This window comes from Ambystoma mexicanum, chromosome 2q (genome assembly GCF_040938575.1).
Source record: "Ambystoma mexicanum isolate Mex_15411 chromosome 2q, UKY_AmexF1_1, whole genome shotgun sequence".
Lineage (NCBI taxonomy): Eukaryota > Metazoa > Chordata > Amphibia > Caudata > Ambystomatidae > Ambystoma > Ambystoma mexicanum.
In genome coordinates, this window is record NC_090924.1 from 125,251,675 (window position 1) to 125,278,415 (window position 26,741).

Genomic DNA, 26,741 nt, shown 5'->3' on the forward strand with positions numbered 1-26,741 from the left:
AAATAGCATATGCTCTCAAGAGCTTGAGAAATACACTGGGAAGGCAAGCATCCTCACATGTATTCTGTATATGGGGCCAATAAAAAAATGCACGCGCTTGCATTTTGTGTATGTAATGTTGCAGAGCACAGGGAGGATTTATTTTCCCTACTGCTGGGTATTTGGGTCTCTGGGATCACAGTTGGGTCCGCTCCGTCCTCTGAAATGGTCCATATTAGTTACATAGGTTAGTGTACCAAAGAAATAATACATTTTCATATACAGCTTCTTCATTTCTGTGTTCTGAGGGATTACCAGTTGTAAGAAATGCACTTGCCGGTACAGTGATTCCCTGGCTTTCTCTGGCCCGAGAAAGCTTTTCCTCTGAAGTGGGAACAGAAGTTGGACTGCTTCTGCTGAACTTCCTGAAAGCAGAGCTGGCGGGAGGAGGGACTTTTTGAGTGCTGGGAAAATTTGAGCTGGAAATTTGCATCGGCTGGACAGAGATTGCTTGGAGCAGCCAAAATATAATAACGGCCATGGCGCTCAAGTAAAGCAGAAAGCTTTTAGTATACACCTTTTGCACTCTTGTCAACGAAGCTGGGCTCTGTGAATGCTCACCCTACGCAAGAAAAGAGAACAGACTTTGCTGGTGACCTAAATATATCTCGCCTGATCGAGCACGATCGAGCTCTGAGTGAGCAGCTGTGCAATGGTCATCTTTACCAAAGGGGAGATGCTGCTTTTTCCAGTGTCACGCCCATGCTCTCAGGGCTGGAGGGAGGAGGGCTGCTTTTTGTTTTTACAGGCAAAAGGAAAGGCCCAGCCCTCAGAGCTTCTGCCAATGCAGATCCCAGCAGGTGCAAAATAAAGGCTCTCCCCCACCTTGCCAGCTGCAGATTGATCAGAAGACTGCTAGTCTAGTGTGTTGGGCCACTTTCTCTCTTCTGTGTATCGTCCCCTCTTATTACATAAACAGCATAAGAGGAATAAAGGAAGGAAGGAAGGAAGGAACAGTGTATCGCAAGCACCTTCCACCCTGATGTCAATGGGCCACCAACCTTCGGGATGAGGAGGAGACCTGTGAAGACAGTCAGAGCGTGCCGACTGGGGCATTCATTTGGCTCATACACCGACAAGGCTTTCAGCGGCAGGAACAAACTTCAGGAATAGGCATTCTTGGCCTCGAATCCTAAGGGGGGTGCAAACGCTGAGGACAATTCCGTCAAATGCTCAAAGGACCGTGGCTCGTTGGTCTAGGGGTATGATTCTCGCTTTGGGTGCGAGAGGTCCCGGACGAGCCCAATCAAGGTGGTTAACTTGAGCTCCTTTTTTTTGTTTTTTCAATGTTATTTTCATTGGACAGACTCTCTGGTTTTCTCGGTAAGCAGTAGTCGATGAACAATTCACTTCCTGAACCTCTTTGCGTGCCATGTCCTTGCGACAAGCACTTTGTGTTCTCTGTTAGCTCTCAGTAACATTCCTTGATTTGCTTGTGAGTTTTGGCCGTCCGATCTCAAAGTGGAAATATGTCCTTCCCTCTGTACGCTGCATAGGCCCTCAGCTGGCATACTTGTATATGTGCGCATGCTTGATAGGACGTATGTTTTAGGCTGGATTGTGTGAGCTTCAGGCGCAAGGCATTTGATTAGTCTTTAAGCAGGTCCACTTGCACTGCCCTTTGCACCTGTTCTCCCAGTCCCTACAAAGGTGAGCAAGCAGCTGTTTCTGTAGTGTAGTGGTTATCACGTTCGCCTCACACGCGAAAGGTCCCCGGTTCGAGACCGGGCAGAAACACTCTCTGCTGGCATTTTACACAAAATAGTTTTTTTCCCCTTTTGTCACACACAAATGTAAAGTATGAACTTATTTGCGTTCCCATGGAAATAGCATATGCTCTCAAGAGCTTGAGAAATACACTGGGAAGGCAAGCATCCTCACATGTATTCTGTATATGGGGCCAATAAAAAAATGCACGCGCTTGCATTTTGTGTATGTAATGTTGCAGAGCACAGAGAGGATTTATTTTCCCTACTGCTGGGTATTTGGGTCTCTGGGATCACAGTTGGGTCCGCTCCGTCCTCTGAAATGGTCCATATTAGTTACATAGGTTAGTGTACCAAAGAAATAATACATTTTCATATACAGCTTCTTCATTTCTGTGTTCTGAGGGATTACCAGTTGTAAGAAATGCACTTGCCGGTACAGTGATTCCCTGGCTTTCTCTGGCCCGAGAAAGCTTTTCCTCTGAAGTGGGAACAGAAGTTGGACTGCTTCTGCTGAACTTCCTGAAAGCAGAGCTGGCGGGAGGAGGGACTTTTTGAGTGCTGGGAAAATTTGAGCTGGAAATTTGCATCGGCTGGACAGAGATTGCTTGGAGCAGCCAAAATATAATAACGGCCATGGCGCTCAAGTAAAGCAGAAAGCTTTTAGTATACACCTTTTGCACTCTTGTCAACGAAGCTGGGCTCTGTGAATGCTCACCCTACGCAAGAAAAGAGAACAGACTTTGCTGGTGACCTAAATATATCTCGCCTGATCGAGCACGATCGAGCTCTGAGTGAGCAGCTGTGCAATGGTCATCTTTACCAAAGGGGAGATGCTGCTTTTTCCAGTGTCACGCCCATGCTCTCAGGGCTGGAGGGAGGAGGGCTGCTTTTTGTTTTTACAGGCAAAAGGAAAGGCCCAGCCCTCAGAGCTTCTGCCAATGCAGATCCCAGCAGGTGCAAAATAAAGGCTCTCCCCCACCTTGCCAGCTGCAGATTGATCAGAAGACTGCTAGTCTAGTGTGTTGGGCCACTTTCTCTCTTCTGTGTATCGTCCCCTCTTATTACATAAACAGCATAAGAGGAATAAAGGAAGGAAGGAAGGAAGGAACAGTGTATCGCAAGCACCTTCCACCCTGATGTCAATGGGCCACCAACCTTCGGGATGAGGAGGAGACCTGTGAAGACAGTCAGAGCGTGCCGACTGGGGCATTCATTTGGCTCATACACCGACAAGGCTTTCAGCGGCAGGAACAAACTTCAGGAATAGGCATTCTTGGCCTCGAATCCTAAGGGGGGTGCAAACGCTGAGGACAATTCCGTCAAATGCTCAAAGGACCGTGGCTCGTTGGTCTAGGGGTATGATTCTCGCTTTGGGTGCGAGAGGTCCGGGGTTCAAATCCCGGACGAGCCCAATCAAGGTGGTTAACTTGAGCTCCTATTTTTTGTTTTTTCAATGTTATTTTCATTGGACAGACTCTCTGGTTTTCTCGGTAAGCAGTAGTCGATGAACAATTCACTTCCTGAACCTCTTTGCGTGCCATGTCCTTGCGACAAGCACTTTGTGTTCTCTGTTAGCTCTCAGTAACATTCCTTGATTTGCTTGTGAGTTTTGGCCGTCCGATCTCAAAGTGGAAATATGTCCTTCCCTCTGTACGCTGCATAGGCCCTCAGCTGGCATATTTGTATATGTGCGCATGCTTGATAGGACGTATGTTTTAGGCTGGATTGTGTGAGCTTCAGGCGCAAGGCATTTGATTAGTCTTTAAGCAGGTCCACTTGCACTGCCCTTTGCACCTGTTCTCCCAGTCCCTACAAAGGTGAGCAAGCAGCTGTTTCTGTAGTGTAGTGGTTATCACGTTTGCCTCACATGCGAAAGGTCCCCGGTTCGAGACCGGGCAGAAACACTCTCTGCTGGCATTTTACACAAAATAGTTTTTTTCCCCTTTTGTCACACACAAATGTAAAGTATGAACTTATTTGCGTTCCCATGGAAATAGCATATGCTCTCAAGAGCTTGAGAAATACACTGGGAAGGCAAGCATCCTCACATGTATTCTGTATATGGGGCCAATAAAAAAATGCACGCGCTTGCATTTTGTGTATGTAATGTTGCAGAGCACAGGGAGGATTTATTTTCCCTACTGCTGGGTATTTGGGTCTCTGGGATCACAGTTGGGTCCGCTCCGTCCTCTGAAATGGTCCATATTAGTTACATAGGTTAGTGTACCAAAGAAATAATACATTTTCATATACAGCTTCTTCATTTCTGTGTTGTGAGGGATTACCAGTTGTAAGAAATGCACTTGCCGGTACAGTGATTCCCTGGCTTTCTCTGGCCCGAGAAAGCTTTTCCTCTGAAGTGGGAACAGAAGTTGGACTGCTTCTGCTGAACTTCCTGAAAGCAGAGCTGGCGGGAGGAGGGACTTTTTGAGTGCTGGGAAAATTTGAGCTGGAAATTTGCATCGGCTGGACAGAGATTGCTTGGAGCAGCCAAAATATAATAACGGCCATGGCGCTCAAGTAAAGCAGAAAGCTTTTAGTATACACCTTTTGCACTCTTGTCAACGAAGCTGGGCTCTGTGAATGCTCACCCTACGCAAGAAAAGAGAACAGACTTTGCTGGTGACCTAAATATATCTCGCCTGATCGAGCACGATCGAGCTCTGAGTGAGCAGCTGTGCAATCGTCATCTTTACCAAAGGGGAGATGCTGCTTTTTCCAGTGTCACGCCCATGCTCTCAGGGCTGGAGGGAGGAGGGCTGCTTTTTGTTTTTACAGGCAAAAGGAAAGGCCCAGCCCTCATAGCTTCTGCCAATGCAGATCCCAGCAGGTGCAAAATAAAGGCTCTCCCCCACCTTGCCAGCTGCAGATTGATCAGAAGACTGCTAGTCTAGTGTGTTGGGCCACTTTCTCTCTTCTGTGTATCGTCCCCTCTTATTACATAAACAGCATAAGAGGAATAAAGGAAGGAAGGAAGGAAGGAACAGTGTATCGCAAGCACCTTCCACCCTGATGTCAATGGGCCACCAACCTTCGGGATGAGGAGGAGACCTGTGAAGACAGTCAGAGCGTGCCGACTGGGGCATTCATTTGGCTCATACACCGACAAGGCTTTCAGCGGCAGGAACAAACTTCAGGAATAGGCATTCTTGGCCTCGAATCCTAAGGGGGGTGCAAACGCTGAGGACAATTCCGTCAAATGCTCAAAGGACCGTGGCTCGTTGGTCTAGGGGTATGATTCTCGCTTTGGGTGCGAGAGGTCCCGGGTTCAATAGGACGAGCCCAATCAAGGTGGTTAACTTGAGCTCCTTTTTTTTGTTTTTTCAATGTTATTTTCATTGGACAGACTCTCTGGTTTTCTCGGTAAGCAGTAGTCGATGAACAATTCACTTCCTGAACCTCTTTGCGTGCCATGTCCTTGCGACAAGCACTTTGTGTTCTCTGTTAGCTCTCAGTAACATTCCTTGATTTGCTTGTGAGTTTTGGCCGTCCGATCTCAAAGTGGAAATATGTCCTTCCCTCTGTACGCTGCATAGGCCCTCAGCTGGCATACTTGTATATGTGCGCATGCTTGATAGGACGTATGTTTTAGGCTGGATTGTGTGAGCTTCAGGCGCAAGGCATTTGATTAGTCTTTAAGCAGGTCCACTTGCACTGCCCTTTGCACCTGTTCTCCCAGTCCCTACAAAGGTGAGCAAGCAGATGTTTCTGTAGTGTAGTGGTTATCAAGTTCGCCTCACATGCGAAAGGTCCCCGGTTCGAGACCGGGCAGAAACACTCTCTGCTGGCATTTTACACAAAATAGTTATTTTCCCCTTTTGTCACACACAAATGTAAAGTATGAACTTATTTGCGTTCCCATGGAAATAGCATATGCTCTCAAGAGCTTGAGAAATACACTGGGAAGGCAAGCATCCTCACATGTATTCTGTATATGGGGCCAATAAAAAAATGCACGCGCTTGCATTTTGTGTATGTAATGTTGCAGAGCACAGAGAGGATTTATTTTCCCTACTGCTGGGTATTTGGGTCTCTGGGATCACAGTTGGGTCCGCTCCGTCCTCTGAAATGGTCCATATTAGTTACATAGGTTAGTGTACCAAAGAAATAATACATTTTCATATACCGCTTCTTCATTTCTGTGTTCTGAGGGATTACCAGTTGTAAGAAATGCACTTGCCGGTACAGTGATTCCCTGGCTTTCTCTGGCCCGAGAAAGCTTTTCCTCTGAAGTGGGAACAGAAGTTGGACTGCTTCTGCTGAACTTCCTGAAAGCAGAGCTGGCGGGAGGAGGGACTTTTTGAGTGCTGGGAAAATTTGAGCTGGAAATTTGCATCGGCTGGACAGAGATTGCTTGGAGCAGCCAAAATATAATAACGGCCATGGCGCTCAAGTAAAGCAGAAAGCTTTTAGTATACACCTTTTGCACTCTTGTCAACGAAGCTGGGCTCTGTGAATGCTCACCCTACGCAAGAAAAGAGAACAGACTTTGCTGGTGACCTAAATATATCTCGCCTGATCGAGCACGATCGAGCTCTGAGTGAGCAGCTGTGCAATGGTCATCTTTACCAAAAGGGAGATGCTGCTTTTTCCAGTGTCACGCCCATGCTCTCAGGGCTGGAGGGAGGAGGGCTGCTTTTTGTTTTTACAGGCAAAAGGAAAGGCCCAGCCCTCAGAGCTTCTGCCAATGCAGATCCCAGCAGGTGCAAAATAAAGGCTCTCCCCCACCTTGCCAGCTGCAGATTGATCAGAAGACTGCTAGTCTAGTGTGTTGGGCCACTTTCTCTCTTCTGTGTATCGTCCCCTCTTATTACATAAACAGCATAAGAGGAATAAAGGAAGGAAGGAAGGAAGGAACAGTGTATCGCAAGCACCTTCCACCCTGATGTCAATGGGCCACCAACCTTCGGGATGAGGAGGAGACCTGTGAAGACAGTCAGAGCGTGCCGACTGGGGCATTCATTTGGCTCATACACCGACAAGGCTTTCAGCGGCAGGAACAAACTTCAGGAATAGGCATTCTTGGCCTCGAATCCTAAGGGGGGTGCAAACGCTGAGGACAATTCCGTCAAATGCTCAAAGGACCTTGGCTCGTTGGTCTAGGGGTATGATTCTCGCTTTGGGTGCGAGAGGTCCCGGACGAGCCCAATCAAGGTGGTTAACTTGAGCTCCTTTTTTTTGTTTTTTCAATGTTATTTTCATTGGACAAACTCTCTGGTTTTCTCGGTAAGCAGTAGTCGATGAACAATTCACTTCCTGAACCTCTTTGCGTGCCATGTCCTTGCGACAAGCACTTTGTGTTCTCTGTTAGCTCTCAGTAACATTCCTTGATTTGCTTGTGAGTTTTGGCCGTCCGATCTCAAAGTGGAAATATGTCCTTCCCTCTGTACGCTGCATAGGCCCTCAGCTGGCATACTTGTATATGTGCGCATGCTTGATAGGACGTATGTTTTAGGCTGGATTGTGTGAGCTTCAGGCGCAAGGCATTTGATTAGTCTTTAAGCAGGTCCACTTGCACTGCCCTTTGCACCTGTTCTCCCAGTCCCTACAAAGGTGAGCAAGCAGCTGTTTCTGTAGTGTAGTGGTTATCACGTTTGCCTCACACGCGAAAGGTCCCCGGTTCGAGACCGGGCAGAAACACTCTCTGCTGGCATTTTACACAAAATAGTTTTTTTCCCCTTTTGTCACACACAAATGTAAAGTATGAACTTATTTGCCTTCCCATGGAAATAGCATATGCTCTCAAGAGCTTGAGAAATACACTGGGAAGGCAAGCATCCTCACATGTATTCTGTATATGGGGCCAATAAAAAAATGCACGCGCTTGCATTTTGTGTATGTAATGTTGCAGAGCACAGAGAGGATTTATTTTCCCTACTGCTGGGTATTTGGGTCTCTGGGATCACAGTTGGGTCCGCTCCGTCCTCTGAAATGGTCCATATTAGTTACATAGGTTAGTGTACCAAAGAAATAATACATTTTCATATACAGCTTCTTCATTTCTGTGTTCTGAGGGATTACCAGTTGTAAGAAATGCACTTGCCGGTACAGTGATTCCCTGGCTTTCTCTGGCCCGAGAAAGCTTTTCCTCTGAAGTGGGAACAGAAGTTGGACTGCTTCTGCTGAACTTCCTGAAAGCAGAGCTGGCGGGAGGAGGGACTTTTTGAGTGCTGGGAAAATGTGAGCTGGAAATTTGCATCGGCTGGACAGAGATTGCTTGGAGCAGCCAAAATATAATAACGGCCATGGCGCTCAAGTAAAGCAGAAAGCTTTTAGTATACACCTTTTGCACTCTTGTCAACGAAGCTGGGCTCTGTGAATGCTCACCCTACGCAAGAAAAGAGAACAGACTTTGCTGGTGACCTAAATATATCTCGCCTGATCGAGCACGATCGAGCTCTGAGTGAGCAGCTGTGCAATGGTCATCTTTACCAAAGGGGAGATGCTGCTTTTTCCAGTGTCACGCCCATGCTCTCAGGGCTGGAGGGAGGAGGGCTGCTTTTTGTTTTTACAGGCAAAAGGAAAGGCCCAGCCCTCAGAGCTTCTGCCAATGCAGATCCCAGCAGGTGCAAAATAAAGGCTCTCCCCCACCTTGCCAGCTGCAGATTGATCAGAAGACTGCTAGTCTAGTGTGTTGGGCCACTTTCTCTCTTCTGTGTATCGTCCCCTCTTATTACATAAACAGCATAAGAGGAATAAAGGAAGGAAGGAAGGAAGGAACAGTGTATCGCAAGCACCTTCCACCCTGATGTCAATGGGCCACCAACCTTCGGGATGAGGAGGAGACCTGTGAAGACAGTCAGAGCGTGCCGACTGGGGCATTCATTTGGCTCATACACCGACAAGGCTTTCAGCGGCAGGAACAAACTTCAGGAATAGGCATTCTTGGCCTCGAATCCTAAGGGGGGTGCAAACGCTGAGGACAATTCCGTCAAATGCTCAAAGGACCGTGGCTCGTTGGTGTAGGGGTATGATTCTCGCTTTGGGTGCGAGAGGTCCCGGGTTCAAATCCCGGACGAGCCCAATCAAGGTGGTTAACTTGAGCTCCTATTTTTTGTTTTTTCAATGTTATTTTCATTGGACAGACTCTCTGGTTTTCTCTGTAAGCAGTAGTCGATGAACAATTCACTTCCTGAACCTCTTTGCGTGCCATGTCCTTGCGACAAGCACTTTGTGTTCTCTGTTAGCTCTCAGTAACATTCCTTGATTTGCTTGTGAGTTTTGGCCGTCCGATCTCAAAGTGGAAATATGTCCTTCCCTCTGTACGCTGCATAGGCCCTCAGCTGGCATATTTGTATATGTCCGCATGCTTGATAGGACGTATGTTTTAGGCTGGATTGTGTGAGCTTCAGGCGCAAGGCATTTGATTAGTCTTTAAGCAGGTCCACTTGCACTGCCCTTTGCACCTGTTCTCCCAGTCCCTACAAAGGTGAGCAAGCAGCTGTTTCTGTAGTGTAGTGGTTATCACGTTCGCCTCACACGCGAAAGGTCCCCGGTTCGAGACCGGGCAGAAACACTCTCTGCTGGCATTTTACACAAAATAGTTTTTTTCCCCTTTTGTCACACACAAATGTAAAGTATGAACTTATTTGCGTTCCCATGGAAATAGCATATGCTCTCAAGAGCTTGAGAAATACACTGGGAAGGCAAGCATCCTCACATGTATTCTGTATATGGGGCCAATAAAAAAATGCACGCGCTTGCATTTTGTGTATGTAATGTTGCAGAGCACAGGGAGGATTTATTTTCCCTACTGCTGGGTATTTGGGTCTCTGGGATCACAGTTGGGTCCGCTCCGTCCTCTGAAATGGTCCATATTAGTTACATAGGTTAGTGTACCAAAGAAATAATACATTTTCATATACAGCTTCTTCATTTCTGTGTTCTGAGGGATTACCAGTTGTAAGAAATGCACTTGCCGGTACAGTGATTCCCTGGCTTTCTCTGGCCCGAGAAAGCTTTTCCTCTGAAGTGGGAACAGAAGTTGGACTGCTTCTGCTGAACTTCCTGAAAGCAGAGCTGGCGGGAGGAGGGACTTTTTGAGTGCTGGGAAAATTTGAGCTGGAAATTTGCATCGGCTGGACAGAGATTGCTTGGAGCAGCCAAAATATAATAACGGCCATGGCGCTCAAGTAAAGCAGAAAGCTTTTAGTATACACCTTTTGCACTCTTGTCAACGAAGCTGGGCTCTGTGAATGCTCACCCTACGCAAGAAAAGAGAACAGACTTTGCTGGTGACCTAAATATATCTCGCCTGATCGAGCACGATCGAGCTCTGAGTGAGCAGCTGTGCAATCGTCATCTTTACCAAAGGGGAGATGCTGCTTTTTCCAGTGTCACGCCCATGCTCTCAGGGCTGGAGGGAGGAGGGCTGCTTTTTGTTTTTACAGGCAAAAGGAAAGGCCCAGCCCTCAGAGCTTCTGCCAATGCAGATCCCAGCAGGTGCAAAATAAAGGCTCTCCCCCACCTTGCCAGCTGCAGATTGATCAGAAGACTGCTAGTCTAGTGTGTTGGGCCACTTTCTCTCTTCTGTGTATCGTCCCCTCTTATTACATAAACAGCATAAGAGGAATAAAGGAAGGAAGGAAGGAAGGAAGGAACAGTGTATCGCAAGCACCTTCCACCCTGATGTCAATGGGCCACCAACCTTCGGGATGAGGAGGAGACCTGTGAAGACAGTCAGAGCGTGCCGACTGGGGCATTCATTTGGCTCATGCACCGACAAGGCTTTCAGCGGCAGGAACAAACTTCAGGAATAGGCATTCTTGGCCTCGAATCCTAAGGGGGGTGCAAACGCTGAGGACAATTCCGTCAAATGCTCAAAGGACCGTGGCTCGTTGGTCTAGGGGTATGATTCTCGCTTTGGGTGTGAGAGGTCCCGGGTTCAAATCCCGGACGAGCCCAATCAAGGTGGTTAACTTGAGCTCCTTTTTTTTGTTTTTTCAATGTTATTTTCATTGGACAGACTCTCTGGTTTTCTCGGTAAGCAGTAGTCGATGAACAATTCACTTCCTGAACCTCTTTGCGTGCCATGTCCTTGCGACAAGCACTTTGTGTTCTCTGTTAGCTCTCAGTAACATTCCTTGATTTGCTTGTGAGTTTTGGCCGTCCGATCTCAAAGTGGAAATATGTCCTTCCCTCTGTACGCTGCATAGGCCCTCAGCTGGCATACTTGTATATGTGCGCATGCTTGATAGGACGTATGTTTTAGGCTGGATTGTGTGAGCTTCAGGCGCAAGGCATTTGATTAGTCTTTAAGCAGGTCCACTTGCACTGCCCTTTGCACCTGTTCTCCCAGTCCCTACAAAGGTGAGCAAGCAGCTGTTTCTGTAGTGTAGTGGTTATCACGTTCGCCTCACACGCGAAAGGTCCCCGGTTCGAGACCGGGCAGAAACACTCTCTGCTGGCATTTTACACAAAATAGTTTTTTTCCCCTTTTGTCACACACAAATGTAAAGTATGAACTTATTTGCGTTCCCATGGAAATAGCATATGCTCTCAAGAGCTTGAGAAATACACTGGGAAGGCAAGCATCCTCACATGTATTCTGTATATGGGGCCAATAAAAAAATGCACGCGCTTGCATTTTGTGTATGTAATGTTGCAGAGCACAGGGAGGATTTATTTTCCCTACTGCTGGGTATTTGGGTCTCTGGGATCACAGTTGGGTCCGCTCCGTCCTCTGAAATGGTCCATATTAGTTACATAGGTTAGTGTACCAAAGAAATAATACATTTTCATATACAGCTTCTTCATTTCTGTGTTCTGAGGGATTACCAGTTGTAAGAAATGCACTTGCCGGTACAGTGATTCCCTGGCTTTCTCTGGCCCGAGAAAGCTTTTCCTCTGAAGTGGGAACAGAAGTTGGACTGCTTCTGCTGAACTTCCTGAAAGCAGAGCTGGCGGGAGGAGGGACTTTTTGAGTGCTGGGAAAATTTGAGCTGGAAATTTGCATCGGCTGGACAGAGATTGCTTGGAGCAGCCAAAATATAATAACGGCCATGGCGCTCAAGTAAAGCAGAAAGCTTTTAGTATACACCTTTTGCACTCTTGTCAACGAAGCTGGGCTCTGTGAATGCTCACCCTACGCAAGAAAAGAGAACAGACTTTGCTGGTGACCTAAATATATCTCGCCTGATCGAGCACGATCGAGCTCTGAGTGAGCAGCTGTGCAATGGTCATCTTTACCAAAGGGGAGATGCTGCTTTTTCCAGTGTCACGCCCATGCTCTCAGGGCTGGAGGGAGGAGGGCTGCTTTTTGTTTTTACAGGCAAAAGGAAAGGCCCAGCCCTCAGAGCTTCTGCCAATGCAGATCCCAGCAGGTGCAAAATAAAGGCTCTCCCCCACCTTGCCAGCTGCAGATTGATCAGAAGACTGCTAGTCTAGTGTGTTGGGCCACTTTCTCTCTTCTGTGTATCGTCCCCTCTTATTACATAAACAGCATAAGAGGAATAAAGGAAGGAAGGAAGGAAGGAACAGTGTATCGCAAGCACCTTCCACCCTGATGTCAATGGGCCACCAACCTTCGGGATGAGGAGGAGACCTGTGAAGACAGTCAGAGCGTGCCGACTGGGGCATTCATTTGGCTCATACACCGACAAGGCTTTCAGCGGCAGGAACAAACTTCAGGAATAGGCATTCTTGGCCTCGAATCCTAAGGGGGGTGCAAACGCTGAGGACAATTCCGTCAAATGCTCAAAGGACCGTGGCTCGTTGGTCTAGGGGTATGATTCTCGCTTTGGGTGCGAGAGGTCCCGGGTTCAATAGGACGAGCCCAATCAAGGTGGTTAACTTGAGCTCCTTTTTTTTGTTTTTTCAATGTTATTTTCATTGGACAGACTCTCTGGTTTTCTCGGTAAGCAGTAGTCGATGAACAATTCACTTCCTGAACCTCTTTGCGTGCCATGTCCTTGCGACAAGCACTTTGTGTTCTCTGTTAGCTCTCAGTAACATTCCTTGATTTGCTTGTGAGTTTTGGCCGTCCGATCTCAAAGTGGAAATATGTCCTTCCCTCTGTACGCTGCATAGGCCCTCAGCTGGCATACTTGTATATGTGCGCATGCTTGATAGGACGTATGTTTTAGGCTGGATTGTGTGAGCTTCAGGCGCAAGGCATTTGATTAGTCTTTAAGCAGGTCCACTTGCACTGCCCTTTGCACCTGTTCTCCCAGTCCCTACAAAGGTGAGCAAGCAGCTGTTTCTGTAGTGTAGTGGTTATCACGTTCGCCTCACACGCGAAAGGTCCCCGGTTCGAGACCGGGCAGAAACACTCTCTGCTGGCATTTTACACAAAATAGTTTTTTTCCCCTTTTGTCACACACAAATGTAAAGTATGAACTTATTTGCGTTCCCATGGAAATAGCATATGCTCTCAAGAGCTTGAGAAATACACTGGGAAGGCAAGCATCCTCACATGTATTCTGTATATGGGGCCAATAAAAAAATGCACGCGCTTGCATTTTGTGTATGTAATGTTGCAGAGCACAGAGAGGATTTATTTTCCCTACTGCTGGGTATTTGGGTCTCTGGGATCACAGTTGGGTCCGCTCCGTCCTCCGAAATGGTCCATATTAGTTACATAGGTTAGTGTACCAAAGAAATAATACATTTTCATATACAGCTTCTTCATTTCTGTGTTCTGAGGGATTACCAGTTGTAAGAAATGCACTTGCCGGTACAGTGATTCCCTGGCTTTCTCTGGCCCGAGAAAGCTTTTCCTCTGAAGGGGGAACAGAAGTTGGACTGCTTCTGCTGAACTTCCTGAAAGCAGAGCTGGCGGGAGGAGGGACTTTTTGAGTGCTGGGAAAATTTGAGCTGGAAATTTGCATCGGCTGGACAGAGATTGCTTGGAGCAGCTAAAATATAATAACGGCCATGGCGCTCAAGTAAAGCAGAAAGCTTTTAGTATACACCTTTTGCACTCTTGTCAACGAAGCTGGGCTCTGTGAATGCTCACCCTACGCAAGAAAAGAGAACAGACTTTGCTGGTGACCTAAATATATCTCGCCTGATCGAGCACGATCGAGCTCTGAGTGAGCAGCTGTGCAATGGTCATCTTTACCAAAGGGGAGATGCTGCTTTTTCCAGTGTCACGCCCATGCTCTCAGGGCTGGAGGGAGGAGGGCTGCTTTTTGTTTTTACAGGCAAAAGGAAAGGCCCAGCCCTCAGAGCTTCTGCCAATGCAGATCCCAGCAGGTGCAAAATAAAGGCTCTCCCCCACCTTGCCAGCTGCAGATTGATCAGAAGACTGCTAGTCTAGTGTGTTGGGCCACTTTCTCTCTTCTGTGTATCGTCCCCTCTTATTACATAAACAGCATAAGAGGAATAAAGGAAGGAAGGAAGGAAGGAACAGTGTATCGCAAGCACCTTCCACCCTGATGTCAATGGGCCACCAACCTTCGGGATGAGGAGGAGACCTGTGAAGACAGTCAGAGCGTGCCGACTGGGGCATTCATTTGGCTCATACACCGACAAGGCTTTCAGCGGCAGGAACAAACTTCAGGAATAGGCATTCTTGGCCTCGAATCCTAAGGGGGGTGCAAACGCTGAGGACAATTCCGTCAAATGCTCAAAGGACCGTGGCTCGTTGGTCTAGGGGTATGATTCTCGCTTTGGGTGCGAGAGGACCCGGGTTCAAATCCCGGACGAGCCCAATCAAGGTGGATAACTTGAGCTCCTTTTTTTTGTTTTTTCAATGTTATTTTCATTGGACAGACTCTCTGGTTTTCTCGGTAAGCAGTAGTCGATGAACAATTCACTTCCTGAACCTCTTTGCGTGCCATGTCCTTGCGACAAGCACTTTGTGTTCTCTGTTAGCTCTCAGTAACATTCCTTGATTTGCTTGTGAGTTTTGGCCGTCCGATCTCAAAGTGGAAATATGTCCTTCCCTCTGTACGCTGCATAGGCCCTCAGCTGGCATACTTGTATATGTGCGCATGCTTGATAGGACGTATGTTTTAGGCTGGATTGTGTGAGCTTCAGGCGCAAGGCATTTGATTAGTCTTTAAGCAGGTCCACTTGCACTGCCCTTTGCACCTGTTCTCCCAGTCCCTACAAAGGTGAGCAAGCAGCTGTTTCTGTAGTGTAGTGGTTATCACGTTCGCCCCACACGCGAAAGGGCCCCGGTTCCAGACCGGGCAGAAACACTCTCTGCTGGCATTTTACACAAAATAATTTTTTTCCCCTTTTGTCACACACAAATGTAAAGTATGAACTTATTTGCGTTCCCATGGAAATAGCATATGCTCTCAAGAGCTTGAGAAATACACTGGGAAGGCAAGCATCCTCACATGTATTCTGTATATGGGGCCAATAAAAAAATGCACGCGCTTGCATTTTGTGTATGTAATGTTGCAGAGCACAGAGAGGATTTATTTTCCCTACTGCTGGGTATTTGGGTCTCTGGGATCACAGTTGGGTCAGCTCCGTCCTCTGAAATGGTCCATATTAGTTACATAGGTTAGTGTACCAAAGAAATAATACATTTTCATATACAGCTTCTTCATTTCTGTGTTCTGAGGGATTACCAGTTGTAAGAAATGCACTTGCCGGTACAGTGATTCCCTGGCTTTCTCTGGCCCGAGAAAGCTTTTCCTCTGAAGTGGGAACAGAAGTTGGACTGCTTCTGCTGAACTTCCTGAAAGCAGAGCTGGCGGGAGGAGGGACTTTTTGAGTGCTGGGAAAATTTGAGCTGGAAATTTGCATCGGCTGGACAGAGATTGCTTGGAGCAGCCAAAATATAATAACGGCCATGGCGCTCAAGTAAAGCAGAAAGCTTTCAGTATACACCTTTTGCACTCTTGTCAACGAAGCTGGGCTCTGTGAATGCTCACCCTGCGCAAGAAAAGAGAACAGACTTTGCTGGTGACCTAAATATATCTCGCCTGATCGAGCACGATCGAGCTCTGAGTGAGCAGCTGTGCAATGGTCATCTTTACCAAAGGGGAGATGCTGCTTTTTCCAGTGTCACGCCCATGCTCTCAGGGCTGGAGGGAGGAGGGCTGCTTTTTGTTTTTACAGGCAAAAGGAAAGGCCCAGCCCTCAGAGCTTCTGCCAATGCAGATCCCAGCAGGTGCAAAATAAAGGCTCTCCCCCACCTTGCCAGCTGCAGATTGATCAGAAGACTGCTAGTCTAGTGTGTTGGGCCACTTTCTCTCTTCTGTGTATCGTCCCCTCTTATTACATAAACAGCATAAGAGGAATAAAGGAAGGAAGGAAGGAAGGAACAGTGTATCGCAAGCACCTTCCACCCTGATGTCAATGGGCCACCAACCTTCGGGATGAGGAGGAGACCTGTGAAGACAGTCAGAGCGTGCTGACTGGGGCATTCATTTGGCTCATACACCGACAAGGCTTTCAGCGGCAGGAACAAACTTCAGGAATAGGCATTCTTGGCCTCGAATCCTAAGGGGGGTGCAAACGCTGAGGACAATTCCGTCAAATGCTCAAAGGACCGTGGCTCGTTGGTCTAGGGGTATGATTCTCGCTTTGGGTGCGAGAGTTCCCGGGTTCAAATCCCAGACGAGCCCAATCAAGGTGGTTAACTTGAGCTCCTTTTTTTTGTTTTTTCAATGTTATTTTCATTGGACAGACTCTCTGGTTTTCTCGGTAAGCAGTAGTCGATGAACAATTCACTTCCTGAACCTCTTTGCGTGCCATGTCCTTGCGACAAGCACTTTGTGTTCTCTGTTAGCTCTCAGTAACATTCCTTGATTTGCTTGTGAGTTTTGGCCGTCCGATCTCAAAGTGGAAATATGTCCTTCCCTCTGTACGCTGCATAGGCCCTCAGCTGGCATACTTGTATATGTGCGCATGCTTGATAGGACGTATGTTTTAGGCTGGATTGTGTGAGCTTCAGGCGCAAGGCATTTGATTAGTCTTTAAGCAGGTCCACTTGCACTGCCCTTTGCACCTGTTCTCCCAGTCCCTACAAAGGTGAGCAAACAGCTGTTTCTGTAGTGTAGTGGTTATCACGTTCGCCTCACACGCGAAAGGTCCCCGGTTCGAGACCGGGCAGAAACACTCTCTGCTGGCATTTTACACAAAATAGTTTTTTTCCCCTTTTGTCACACACAAATGTAAAGTATGAACTTATTTGCGTTCCCATGGAAATAGCATATGCTCTCAAGAGCTTGAGAAATACACTGGGAAGGCAAGCATCCTCACATGTATTCTGTTTATGGGGCCAATAAAAAAATGCACGCGCTTGCATTTTGTGAATGTAATGTTGCAGAGCACAGGGAGGATTTATTTTCCCTACTGCTGGGTATTTGGGTCTCTGGGATCACAGTTGGGTCCGCTCCGTCCTCTGAAATGGTCCATATTAGTTACATAGGTTAGTGTACCAAAGAAATAATACATTTTCATATACAGCTTCTTCATTTCTGTGTTCTGAGGGATTACCAGTTGTAAGAAATGCACTTGCCGGTACAGTGATTCCCTGGCTTTCTCTGGCCCGAGAAAGCTTTTCCTCTGAAGTGGGAACAGAAGTTGGACTGCTTCTGCTGAACTTCCTGAAAGCAGAGCTGGCGGGAGGAGGGACTTTTTGAGTGCTGGGAAAATTTGAGCTGGAAATTTGCATCGGCTGGACAGAGATTGCTTGGAGCAGCCAAAATATAATAACGGCCATGGCGCTCAAGTAAAGCAGAAATCTTTTAGTATACACCTTTTGCACTCTTGTCAACGAAGCTGGGCTCTGTGAATGCTCACCCTACGCAAGAAAAGAGAACAGACTTTGCTGGTGACCTAAATATATCTCGCCTGATCGAGCACGATCGAGCTCTGAGTGAGCAGCTGTGCAATGGTCATCTTTACCAAAGGGGAGATGCTGCTTTTTCCAGTGTCACGCCCATGCTCTCAGGGCTGGAGGGAGGAGGGCTGCTTTTTGTTTTTACAGGCAAAAGGAAAGGCCCAGCCCTCAGAGCTTCTGCCAATGCAGATCCCAGCAGGTGCAAAATAAAGGCTCTCCCCCACCTTGCCAGCTGCAGATTGATCAGAAGACTGCTAGTCTAGTGTGTTGGGCCACTTTCTCTCTTCTGTGTATCGTCCCCTCTTATTACATAAACAGCATAAGAGGAATAAAGGAAGGAAGGAAGGAAGGAACAGTGTATCGCAAGCACCTTCCACCCTGATGTCAATGGGCCACCAACCTTCGGGATGAGGAGGAGACCTGTGAAGACAGTCAGAGCGTGCCGACTGGGGCATTCATTTGGCTCATACACCGACAAGGCTTTCAGCGGCAGGAACAAACTTCAGGAATAGGCATTCTTGGCCTCGAATCCTAAGGGGGGTGCAAACGCTGAGGACAATTCCGTCAAATGCTCAAAGGACCGTGGCTCGTTGGTCTAGGGGTATGATTCTCGCTTTGGGTGCGAGAGGTCCCGGGTTCAAATCCCGGACGAGCCCAATCAAGGTGGTTAACTTGAGCTCCTATTTTTTGTTTTTTCAATGTTATTTTCATTGGACAGACTCTCTGGTTTTCTCGGTAAGCAGTAGTCGATGAACAATTCACTTCCTGAACCTCTTTGCGTGCCATGTCCTTGCGACAAGCACTTTGTGTTCTCTGTTAGCTCTCAGTAACATTCCTTGATTTGCTTGTGAGTTTTGGCCGTCCGATCTCAAAGTGGAAATATGTCCTTCCCTCTGTACGCTGCATAGGCCCTCAGCTGGCATATTTGTATATGTGCGCATGCTTGATAGGACGTATGTTTTAGGCTGGATTGTGTGAGCTTCAGGCGCAAGGCATTTGATTAGTCTTTAAGCAGGTCCACTTGCACTGCCCTTTGCACCTGTTCTCCCAGTCCCTACAAAGGTGAGCAAGCAGCTGTTTCTGTAGTGTAGTGGTTATCACGTTTGCCTCACATGCGAAAGGTCCCCGGTTCGAGACCGGGCAGAAACACTCTCTGCTGGCATTTTACACAAAATAGTTTTTTTCCCCTTTTGTCACACACAAATGTAAAGTATGAACTTATTTGCGTTCCCATGGAAATAGCATATGCTCTCAAGAGCTTGAGAAATACACTGGGAAGGCAAGCATCCTCACATGTATTCTGTATATGGGGCCAATAAAAAAATGCACGCGCTTGCATTTTGTGTATGTAATGTTGCAGAGCACAGGGAGGATTTATTTTCCCTACTGCTGGGTATTTGGGTCTCTGGGATCACAGTTGGGTCCGCTCCGTCCTCTGAAATGGTCCATATTAGTTACATAGGTTAGTGTACCAAAGAAATAATACATTTTCATATACAGCTTCTTCATTTCTGTGTTGTGAGGGATTACCAGTTGTAAGAAATGCACTTGCCGGTACAGTGATTCCCTGGCTTTCTCTGGCCCGAGAAAGCTTTTCCTCTGAAGTGGGAACAGAAGTTGGACTGCTTCTGCTGAACTTCCTGAAAGCAGAGCTGGCGGGAGGAGGGACTTTTTGAGTGCTGGGAAAATTTGAGCTGGAAATTTGCATCGGCTGGACAGAGATTGCTTGGAGCAGCCAAAATATAATAACGGCCATGGCGCTCAAGTAAAGCAGAAAGCTTTTAGTATACACCTTTTGCACTCTTGTCAACGAAGCTGGGCTCTGTGAATGCTCACCCTACGCAAGAAAAGAGAACAGACTTTGCTGGTGACCTAAATATATCTCGCCTGATCGAGCACGATCGAGCTCTGAGTGAGCAGCTGTGCAATCGTCATCTTTACCAAAGGGGAGATGCTGCTTTTTCCAGTGTCACGCCCATGCTCTCAGGGCTGGAGGGAGGAGGGCTGCTTTTTGTTTTTACAGGCAAAAGGAAAGGCCCAGCCCTCATAGCTTCTGCCAATGCAGATCCCAGCAGGTGCAAAATAAAGGCTCTCCCCCACCTTGCCAGCTGCAGATTGATCAGAAGACTGCTAGTCTAGTGTGTTGGGCCACTTTCTCTCTTCTGTGTATCGTCCCCTCTTATTACATAAACAGCATAAGAGGAATAAAGGAAGGAAGGAAGGAAGGAACAGTGTATCGCAAGCACCTTCCACCCTGATGTCAATGGGCCACCAACCTTCGGGATGAGGAGGAGACCTGTGAAGACAGTCAGAGCGTGCCGACTGGGGCATTCATTTGGCTCATACACCGACAAGGCTTTCAGCGGCAGGAACAAACTTCAGGAATAGGCATTCTTGGCCTCGAATCCTAAGGGGGGTGCAAACGCTGAGGACAATTCCGTCAAATGCTCAAAGGACCGTGGCTCGTTGGTCTAGGGGTATGATTCTCGCTTTGGGTGCGAGAGGTCCCGGGTTCAATAGGACGAGCCCAATCAAGGTGGTTAACTTGAGCTCCTTTTTTTTGTTTTTTCAATGTTATTTTCATTGGACAGACTCTCTGGTTTTCTCGGTAAGCAGTAGTCGATGAACAATTCACTTCCTGAACCTCTTTGCGTGCCATGTCCTTGCGACAAGCACTTTGTGTTCTCTGTTAGCTCTCAGTAACATTCCTTGATTTGCTTGTGAGTTTTGGCCGTCCGATCTCAAAGTGGAAATATGTCCTTCCCTCTGTACGCTGCATAGGCCCTCAGCTGGCATACTTGTATATGTGCGCATGCTTGATAGGACGTATGTTTTAGGCTGGATTGTGTGAGCTTCAGGCGCAAGGCATTTGATTAGTCTTTAAGCAGGTCCACTTGCACTGCCCTTTGCACCTGTTCTCCCAGTCCCTACAAAGGTGAGCAAGCAGATGTTTCTGTAGTGTAGTGGTTATCAAGTTCGCCTCACATGCGAAAGGTCCCCGGTTCGAGACCGGGCAGAAACACTCTCTGCTGGCATTTTACACAAAATAGTTATTTTCCCCTTTTGTCACACACAAATGTAAAGTATGAACTTATTTGCGTTCCCATGGAAATAGCATATGCTCTCAAGAGCTTGAGAAATACACTGGGAAGGCAAGCATCCTCACATGTATTCTGTATATGGGGCCAATAAAAAAATGCACGCGCTTGCATTTTGTGTATGTAATGTTGCAGAGCACAGAGAGGATTTATTTTCCCTACTGCTGGGTATTTGGGTCTCTGGGATCACAGTTGGGTCCGCTCCGTCCTCTGAAATGGTCCATATTAGTTACATAGGTTAGTGTACCAAAGAAATAATACATTTTCATATACCGCTTCTTCATTTCTGTGTTCTGAGGGATTACCAGTTGTAAGAAATGCACTTGCCGGTACAGTGATTCCCTGGCTTTCTCTGGCCCGAGAAAGCTTTTCCTCTGAAGTGGGAACAGAAGTTGGACTGCTTCTGCTGAAATTCCTGAAAGCAGAGCTGGCGGGAGGAGGGACTTTTTGAGTGCTGGGAAAATTTGAGCTGGAAATTTGCATCGGCTGGACAGAGATTGCTTGGAGCAGCCAAAATATAATAACGGCCATGGCGCTCAAGTAAAGCAGAAAGCTTTTAGTATACACCTTTTGCACTCTTGTCAACGAAGCTGGGCTCTGTGAATGCTCACCCTACGCAAGAAAAGAGAACAGACTTTGCTGGTGACCTAAATATATCTCGCCTGATCGAGCACGATCGAGCTCTGAGTGAGCAGCTGTGCAATGGTCATCTTTACCAAAAGGGAGATGCTGCTTTTTCCAGTGTCACGCCCATGCTCTCAGGGCTGGAGGGAGGAGGGCTGCTTTTTGTTTTTACAGGCAAAAGGAAAGGCCCAGCCCTCAGAGCTTCTGCCAATGCAGATCCCAGCAGGTGCAAAATAAAGGCTCTCCCCCACCTTGCCAGCTGCAGATTGATCAGAAGACTGCTAGTCTAGTGTGTTGGGCCACTTTCTCTCTTCTGTGTATCGTCCCCTCTTATTACATAAACAGCATAAGAGGAATAAAGGAAGGAAGGAAGGAAGGAACAGTGTATCGCAAGCACCTTCCACCCTGATGTCAATGGGCCACCAACCTTCGGGATGAGGAGGAGACCTGTGAAGACAGTCAGAGCGTGCCGACTGGGGCATTCATTTGGCTCATACACCGACAAGGCTTTCAGCGGCAGGAACAAACTTCAGGAATAGGCATTCTTGGCCTCGAATCCTAAGGGGGGTGCAAACGCTGAGGACAATTCCGTCAAATGCTCAAAGGACCTTGGCTCGTTGGTCTAGGGGTATGATTCTCGCTTTGGGTGCGAGAGGTCCCGGACGAGCCCAATCAAGGTGGTTAACTTGAGCTCCTTTTTTTTGTTTTTTCAATGTTATTTTCATTGGACAAACTCTCTGGTTTTCTCGGTAAGCAGTAGTCGATGAACAATTCACTTCCTGAACCTCTTTGCGTGCCATGTCCTTGCGACAAGCACTTTGTGTTCTCTGTTAGCTCTCAGTAACATTCCTTGATTTGCTTGTGAGTTTTGGCCGTCCGATCTCAAAGTGGAAATATGTCCTTCCCTCTGTACGCTGCATAGGCCCTCAGCTGGCATACTTGTATATGTGCGCATGCTTGATAGGACGTATGTTTTAGGCTGGATTGTGTGAGCTTCAGGCGCAAGGCATTTGATTAGTCTTTAAGCAGGTCCACTTGCACTGCCCTTTGCACCTGTTCTCCCAGTCCCTACAAAGGTGAGCAAGCAGCTGTTTCTGTAGTGTAGTGGTTATCACGTTTGCCTCACACGCGAAAGGTCCCCGGTTCGAGACCGGGCAGAAACACTCTCTGCTGGCATTTTACACAAAATAGTTTTTTTCCCCTTTTGTCACACACAAATGTAAAGTATGAACTTATTTGCCTTCCCATGGAAATAGCATATGCTCTCAAGAGCTTGAGAAATACACTGGGAAGGCAAGCATCCTCACATGTATTCTGTATATGGGGCCAATAAAAAAATGCACGCGCTTGCATTTTGTGTATGTAATGTTGCAGAGCACAGAGAGGATTTATTTTCCCTACTGCTGGGTATTTGGGTCTCTGGGATCACAGTTGGGTCCGCTCCGTCCTCTGAAATGGTCCATATTAGTTACATAGGTTAGTGTACCAAAGAAATAATACATTTTCATATACAGCTTCTTCATTTCTGTGTTCTGAGGGATTACCAGTTGTAAGAAATGCACTTGCCGGTACAGTGATTCCCTGGCTTTCTCTGGCCCGAGAAAGCTTTTCCTCTGAAGTGGGAACAGAAGTTGGACTGCTTCTGCTGAACTTCCTGAAAGCAGAGCTGGCGGGAGGAGGGACTTTTTGAGTGCTGGGAAAATGTGAGCTGGAAATTTGCATCGGCTGGACAGAGATTGCTTGGAGCAGCCAAAATATAATAACGGCCATGGCGCTCAAGTAAAGCAGAAAGCTTTTAGTATACACCTTTTGCACTCTTGTCAACGAAGCTGGGCTCTGTGAATGCTCACCCTACGCAAGAAAAGAGAACAGACTTTGCTGGTGACCTAAATATATCTCGCCTGATCGAGCACGATCGAGCTCTGAGTGAGCAGCTGTGCAATGGTCATCTTTACCAAAGGGGAGATGCTGCTTTTTCCAGTGTCACGCCCATGCTCTCAGGGCTGGAGGGAGGAGGGCTGCTTTTTGTTTTTACAGGCAAAAGGAAAGGCCCAGCCCTCAGAGCTTCTGCCAATGCAGATCCCAGCAGGTGCAAAATAAAGGCTCTCCCCCACCTTGCCAGCTGCAGATTGATCAGAAGACTGCTAGTCTAGTGTGTTGGGCCACTTTCTCTCTTCTGTGTATCGTCCCCTCTTATTACATAAACAGCATAAGAGGAATAAAGGAAGGAAGGAAGGAAGGAACAGTGTATCGCAAGCACCTTCCACCCTGATGTCAATGGGCCACCAACCTTCGGGATGAGGAGGAGACCTGTGAAGACAGTCAGAGCGTGCCGACTGGGGCATTCATTTGGCTCATACACCGACAAGGCTTTCAGCGGCAGGAACAAACTTCAGGAATAGGCATTCTTGGCCTCGAATCCTAAGGGGGGTGCAAACGCTGAGGACAATTCCGTCAAATGCTCAAAGGACCGTGGCTCGTTGGTCTAGGGGTATGATTCTCGCTTTGGGTGCGAGAGGTCCCGGGTTCAAATCCCGGACGAGCCCAATCAAGGTGGTTAACTTGAGCTCCTATTTTTTGTTTTTTCAATGTTATTTTCATTGGACAGACTCTCTGGTTTTCTCTGTAAGCAGTAGTCGATGAACAATTCACTTCCTGAACCTCTTTGCGTGCCATGTCCTTGCGACAAGCACTTTGTGTTCTCTGTTAGCTCTCAGTAACATTCCTTGATTTGCTTGTGAGTTTTGGCCGTCCGATCTCAAAGTGGAAATATGTCCTTCCCTCTGTACGCTGCATAGGCCCTCAGCTGGCATATTTGTATATGTCCGCATGCTTGATAGGACGTATGTTTTAGGCTGGATTGTGTGAGCTTCAGGCGCAAGGCATTTGATTAGTCTTTAAGCAGGTCCACTTGCACTGCCCTTTGCACCTGTTCTCCCAGTCCCTACAAAGGTGAGCAAGCAGCTGTTTCTGTAGTGTAGTGGTTATCACGTTCGCCTCACACGCGAAAGGTCCCCGGTTCGAGACCGGGCAGAAACACTCTCTGCTGGCATTTTACACAAAATAGTTTTTTTCCCCTTTTGTCACACACAAATGTAAAGTATGAACTTATTTGCGTTCCCATGGAAATAGCATATGCTCTCAAGAGCTTGAGAAATACACTGGGAAGGCAAGCATCCTCACATGTATTCTGTATATGGGGCCAATAAAAAAATGCACGCGCTTGCATTTTGTGTATGTAATGTTGCAGAGCACAGGGAGGATTTATTTTCCCTACTGCTGGGTATTTGGGTCTCTGGGATCACAGTTGGGTCCGCTCCGTCCTCTGAAATGGTCCATATTAGTTACATAGGTTAGTGTACCAAAGAAATAATACATTTTCATATACAGCTTCTTCATTTCTGTGTTCTGAGGGATTACCAGTTGTAAGAAATGCACTTGCCGGTACAGTGATTCCCTGGCTTTCTCTGGCCCGAGAAAGCTTTTCCTCTGAAGTGGGAACAGAAGTTGGACTGCTTCTGCTGAACTTCCTGAAAGCAGAGCTGGCGGGAGGAGGGACTTTTTGAGTGCTGGGAAAATTTGAGCTGGAAATTTGCATCGGCTGGACAGAGATTGCTTGGAGCAGCCAAAATATAATAACGGCCATGGCGCTCAAGTAAAGCAGAAAGCTTTTAGTATACACCTTTTGCACTCTTGTCAACGAAGCTGGGCTCTGTGAATGCTCACCCTACGCAAGAAAAGAGAACAGACTTTGCTGGTGACCTAAATATATCTCGCCTGATCGAGCACGATCGAGCTCTGAGTGAGCAGCTGTGCAATCGTCATCTTTACCAAAGGGGAGATGCTGCTTTTTCCAGTGTCACGCCCATGCTCTCAGGGCTGGAGGGAGGAGGGCTGCTTTTTGTTTTTACAGGCAAAAGGAAAGGCCCAGCCCTCAGAGCTTCTGCCAATGCAGATCCCAGCAGGTGCAAAATAAAGGCTCTCCCCCACCTTGCCAGCTGCAGATTGATCAGAAGACTGCTAGTCTAGTGTGTTGGGCCACTTTCTCTCTTCTGTGTATCGTCCCCTCTTATTACATAAACAGCATAAGAGGAATAAAGGAAGGAAGGAAGGAAGGAAGGAACAGTGTATCGCAAGCACCTTCCACCCTGATGTCAATGGGCCACCAACCTTCGGGATGAGGAGGAGACCTGTGAAGACAGTCAGAGCGTGCCGACTGGGGCATTCATTTGGCTCATGCACCGACAAGGCTTTCAGCGGCAGGAACAAACTTCAGGAATAGGCATTCTTGGCCTCGAATCCTAAGGGGGGTGCAAACGCTGAGGACAATTCCGTCAAATGCTCAAAGGACCGTGGCTCGTTGGTCTAGGGGTATGATTCTCGCTTTGGGTGTGAGAGGTCCCGGGTTCAAATCCCGGACGAGCCCAATCAAGGTGGTTAACTTGAGCTCCTTTTTTTTGTTTTTTCAATGTTATTTTCATTGGACAGACTCTCTGGTTTTCTCGGTAAGCAGTAGTCGATGAACAATTCACTTCCTGAACCTCTTTGCGTGCCATGTCCTTGCGACAAGCACTTTGTGTTCTCTGTTAGCTCTCAGTAACATTCCTTGATTTGCTTGTGAGTTTTGGCCGTCCGATCTCAAAGTGGAAATATGTCCTTCCCTCTGTACGCTGCATAGGCCCTCAGCTGGCATACTTGTATATGTGCGCATGCTTGATAGGACGTATGTTTTAGGCTGGATTGTGTGAGCTTCAGGCGCAAGGCATTTGATTAGTCTTTAAGCAGGTCCACTTGCACTGCCCTTTGCACCTGTTCTCCCAGTCCCTACAAAGGTGAGCAAGCAGCTGTTTCTGTAGTGTAGTGGTTATCACGTTCGCCTCACACGCGAAAGGTCCCTGGTTCGAGACCGGGCAGAAACACTCTCTGCTGGCATTTTACACAAAATAGTTTTTTTCCCCTTTTGTCACACACAAATGTAAAGTATGAACTTATTTGCGTTCCCATGGAAATAGCATATGCTCTCAAGAGCTTGAGAAATACACTGGGAAGGCAAGCATCCTCACATGTATTCTGTATATGGGGCCAATAAAAAAATGCACGCGCTTGCATTTTGTGTATGTAATGTTGCAGAGCACAGGGAGGATTTATTTTCCCTACTGCTGGGTATTTGGGTCTCTGGGATCACAGTTGGGTCCGCTCCGTCCTCTGAAATGGTCCATATTAGTTACATAGGTTAGTGTACCAAAGAAATAATACATTTTCATATACAGCTTCTTCATTTCTGTGTTCTGAGGGATTACCAGTTGTAAGAAATGCACTTGCCGGTACAGTGATTCCCTGGCTTTCTCTGGCCCGAGAAAGCTTTTCCTCTGAAGTGGGAACAGAAGTTGGACTGCTTCTGCTGAACTTCCTGAAAGCAGAGCTGGCGGGAGGAGGGACTTTTTGAGTGCTGGGAAAATTTGAGCTGGAAATTTGCATCGGCTGGACAGAGATTGCTTGGAGCAGCCAAAATATAATAACGGC

The 26,741-nt window shown here is 47.3% G+C and overlaps 16 non-coding genes across 16 annotated transcripts; all 16 read left to right on the forward strand.

Moving 5' to 3' along the window:
* Positions 1 to 1,703: 1,703 nt before the first annotated feature.
* TRNAV-CAC (transfer RNA valine (anticodon CAC)) lies at positions 1,704 to 1,776 on the forward strand. Its single transcript has one exon. It is a non-coding gene; the product is annotated as a tRNA-Val (tRNA).
* Positions 1,777 to 3,579: 1,803 nt separating this feature from the next.
* Positions 3,580 to 3,652, forward strand: TRNAV-CAC (transfer RNA valine (anticodon CAC)). Its single transcript has one exon. It is a non-coding gene; the product is annotated as a tRNA-Val (tRNA).
* A 3,663-nt stretch (positions 3,653 to 7,315) lies between these two features.
* Positions 7,316 to 7,388, forward strand: TRNAV-CAC (transfer RNA valine (anticodon CAC)). The gene has a single exon. It is a non-coding gene; the product is annotated as a tRNA-Val (tRNA).
* A 1,803-nt stretch (positions 7,389 to 9,191) lies between these two features.
* TRNAV-CAC (transfer RNA valine (anticodon CAC)) lies at positions 9,192 to 9,264 on the forward strand. The gene has a single exon. It is a non-coding gene; the product is annotated as a tRNA-Val (tRNA).
* Positions 9,265 to 10,579: 1,315 nt separating this feature from the next.
* Positions 10,580 to 10,651, forward strand: TRNAP-UGG (transfer RNA proline (anticodon UGG)). The gene has a single exon. It is a non-coding gene; the product is annotated as a tRNA-Pro (tRNA).
* A 420-nt stretch (positions 10,652 to 11,071) lies between these two features.
* TRNAV-CAC (transfer RNA valine (anticodon CAC)) lies at positions 11,072 to 11,144 on the forward strand. Its single transcript has one exon. It is a non-coding gene; the product is annotated as a tRNA-Val (tRNA).
* A 1,800-nt stretch (positions 11,145 to 12,944) lies between these two features.
* Positions 12,945 to 13,017, forward strand: TRNAV-CAC (transfer RNA valine (anticodon CAC)). The gene has a single exon. It is a non-coding gene; the product is annotated as a tRNA-Val (tRNA).
* Positions 13,018 to 14,328: 1,311 nt separating this feature from the next.
* Positions 14,329 to 14,400, forward strand: TRNAP-UGG (transfer RNA proline (anticodon UGG)). The gene has a single exon. It is a non-coding gene; the product is annotated as a tRNA-Pro (tRNA).
* Positions 14,401 to 16,696: 2,296 nt separating this feature from the next.
* On the forward strand, positions 16,697 to 16,769 carry TRNAV-CAC (transfer RNA valine (anticodon CAC)). The gene has a single exon. It is a non-coding gene; the product is annotated as a tRNA-Val (tRNA).
* A 1,311-nt stretch (positions 16,770 to 18,080) lies between these two features.
* On the forward strand, positions 18,081 to 18,152 carry TRNAP-UGG (transfer RNA proline (anticodon UGG)). The gene has a single exon. It is a non-coding gene; the product is annotated as a tRNA-Pro (tRNA).
* Positions 18,153 to 18,572: 420 nt separating this feature from the next.
* Positions 18,573 to 18,645, forward strand: TRNAV-CAC (transfer RNA valine (anticodon CAC)). Its single transcript has one exon. It is a non-coding gene; the product is annotated as a tRNA-Val (tRNA).
* Positions 18,646 to 22,308: 3,663 nt separating this feature from the next.
* Positions 22,309 to 22,381, forward strand: TRNAV-CAC (transfer RNA valine (anticodon CAC)). Its single transcript has one exon. It is a non-coding gene; the product is annotated as a tRNA-Val (tRNA).
* Positions 22,382 to 23,692: 1,311 nt separating this feature from the next.
* TRNAP-UGG (transfer RNA proline (anticodon UGG)) lies at positions 23,693 to 23,764 on the forward strand. The gene has a single exon. It is a non-coding gene; the product is annotated as a tRNA-Pro (tRNA).
* Positions 23,765 to 24,184: 420 nt separating this feature from the next.
* Positions 24,185 to 24,257, forward strand: TRNAV-CAC (transfer RNA valine (anticodon CAC)). The gene has a single exon. It is a non-coding gene; the product is annotated as a tRNA-Val (tRNA).
* A 1,315-nt stretch (positions 24,258 to 25,572) lies between these two features.
* TRNAP-UGG (transfer RNA proline (anticodon UGG)) lies at positions 25,573 to 25,644 on the forward strand. The gene has a single exon. It is a non-coding gene; the product is annotated as a tRNA-Pro (tRNA).
* A 420-nt stretch (positions 25,645 to 26,064) lies between these two features.
* TRNAV-CAC (transfer RNA valine (anticodon CAC)) lies at positions 26,065 to 26,137 on the forward strand. The gene has a single exon. It is a non-coding gene; the product is annotated as a tRNA-Val (tRNA).
* Positions 26,138 to 26,741: the final 604 nt, after the last annotated feature.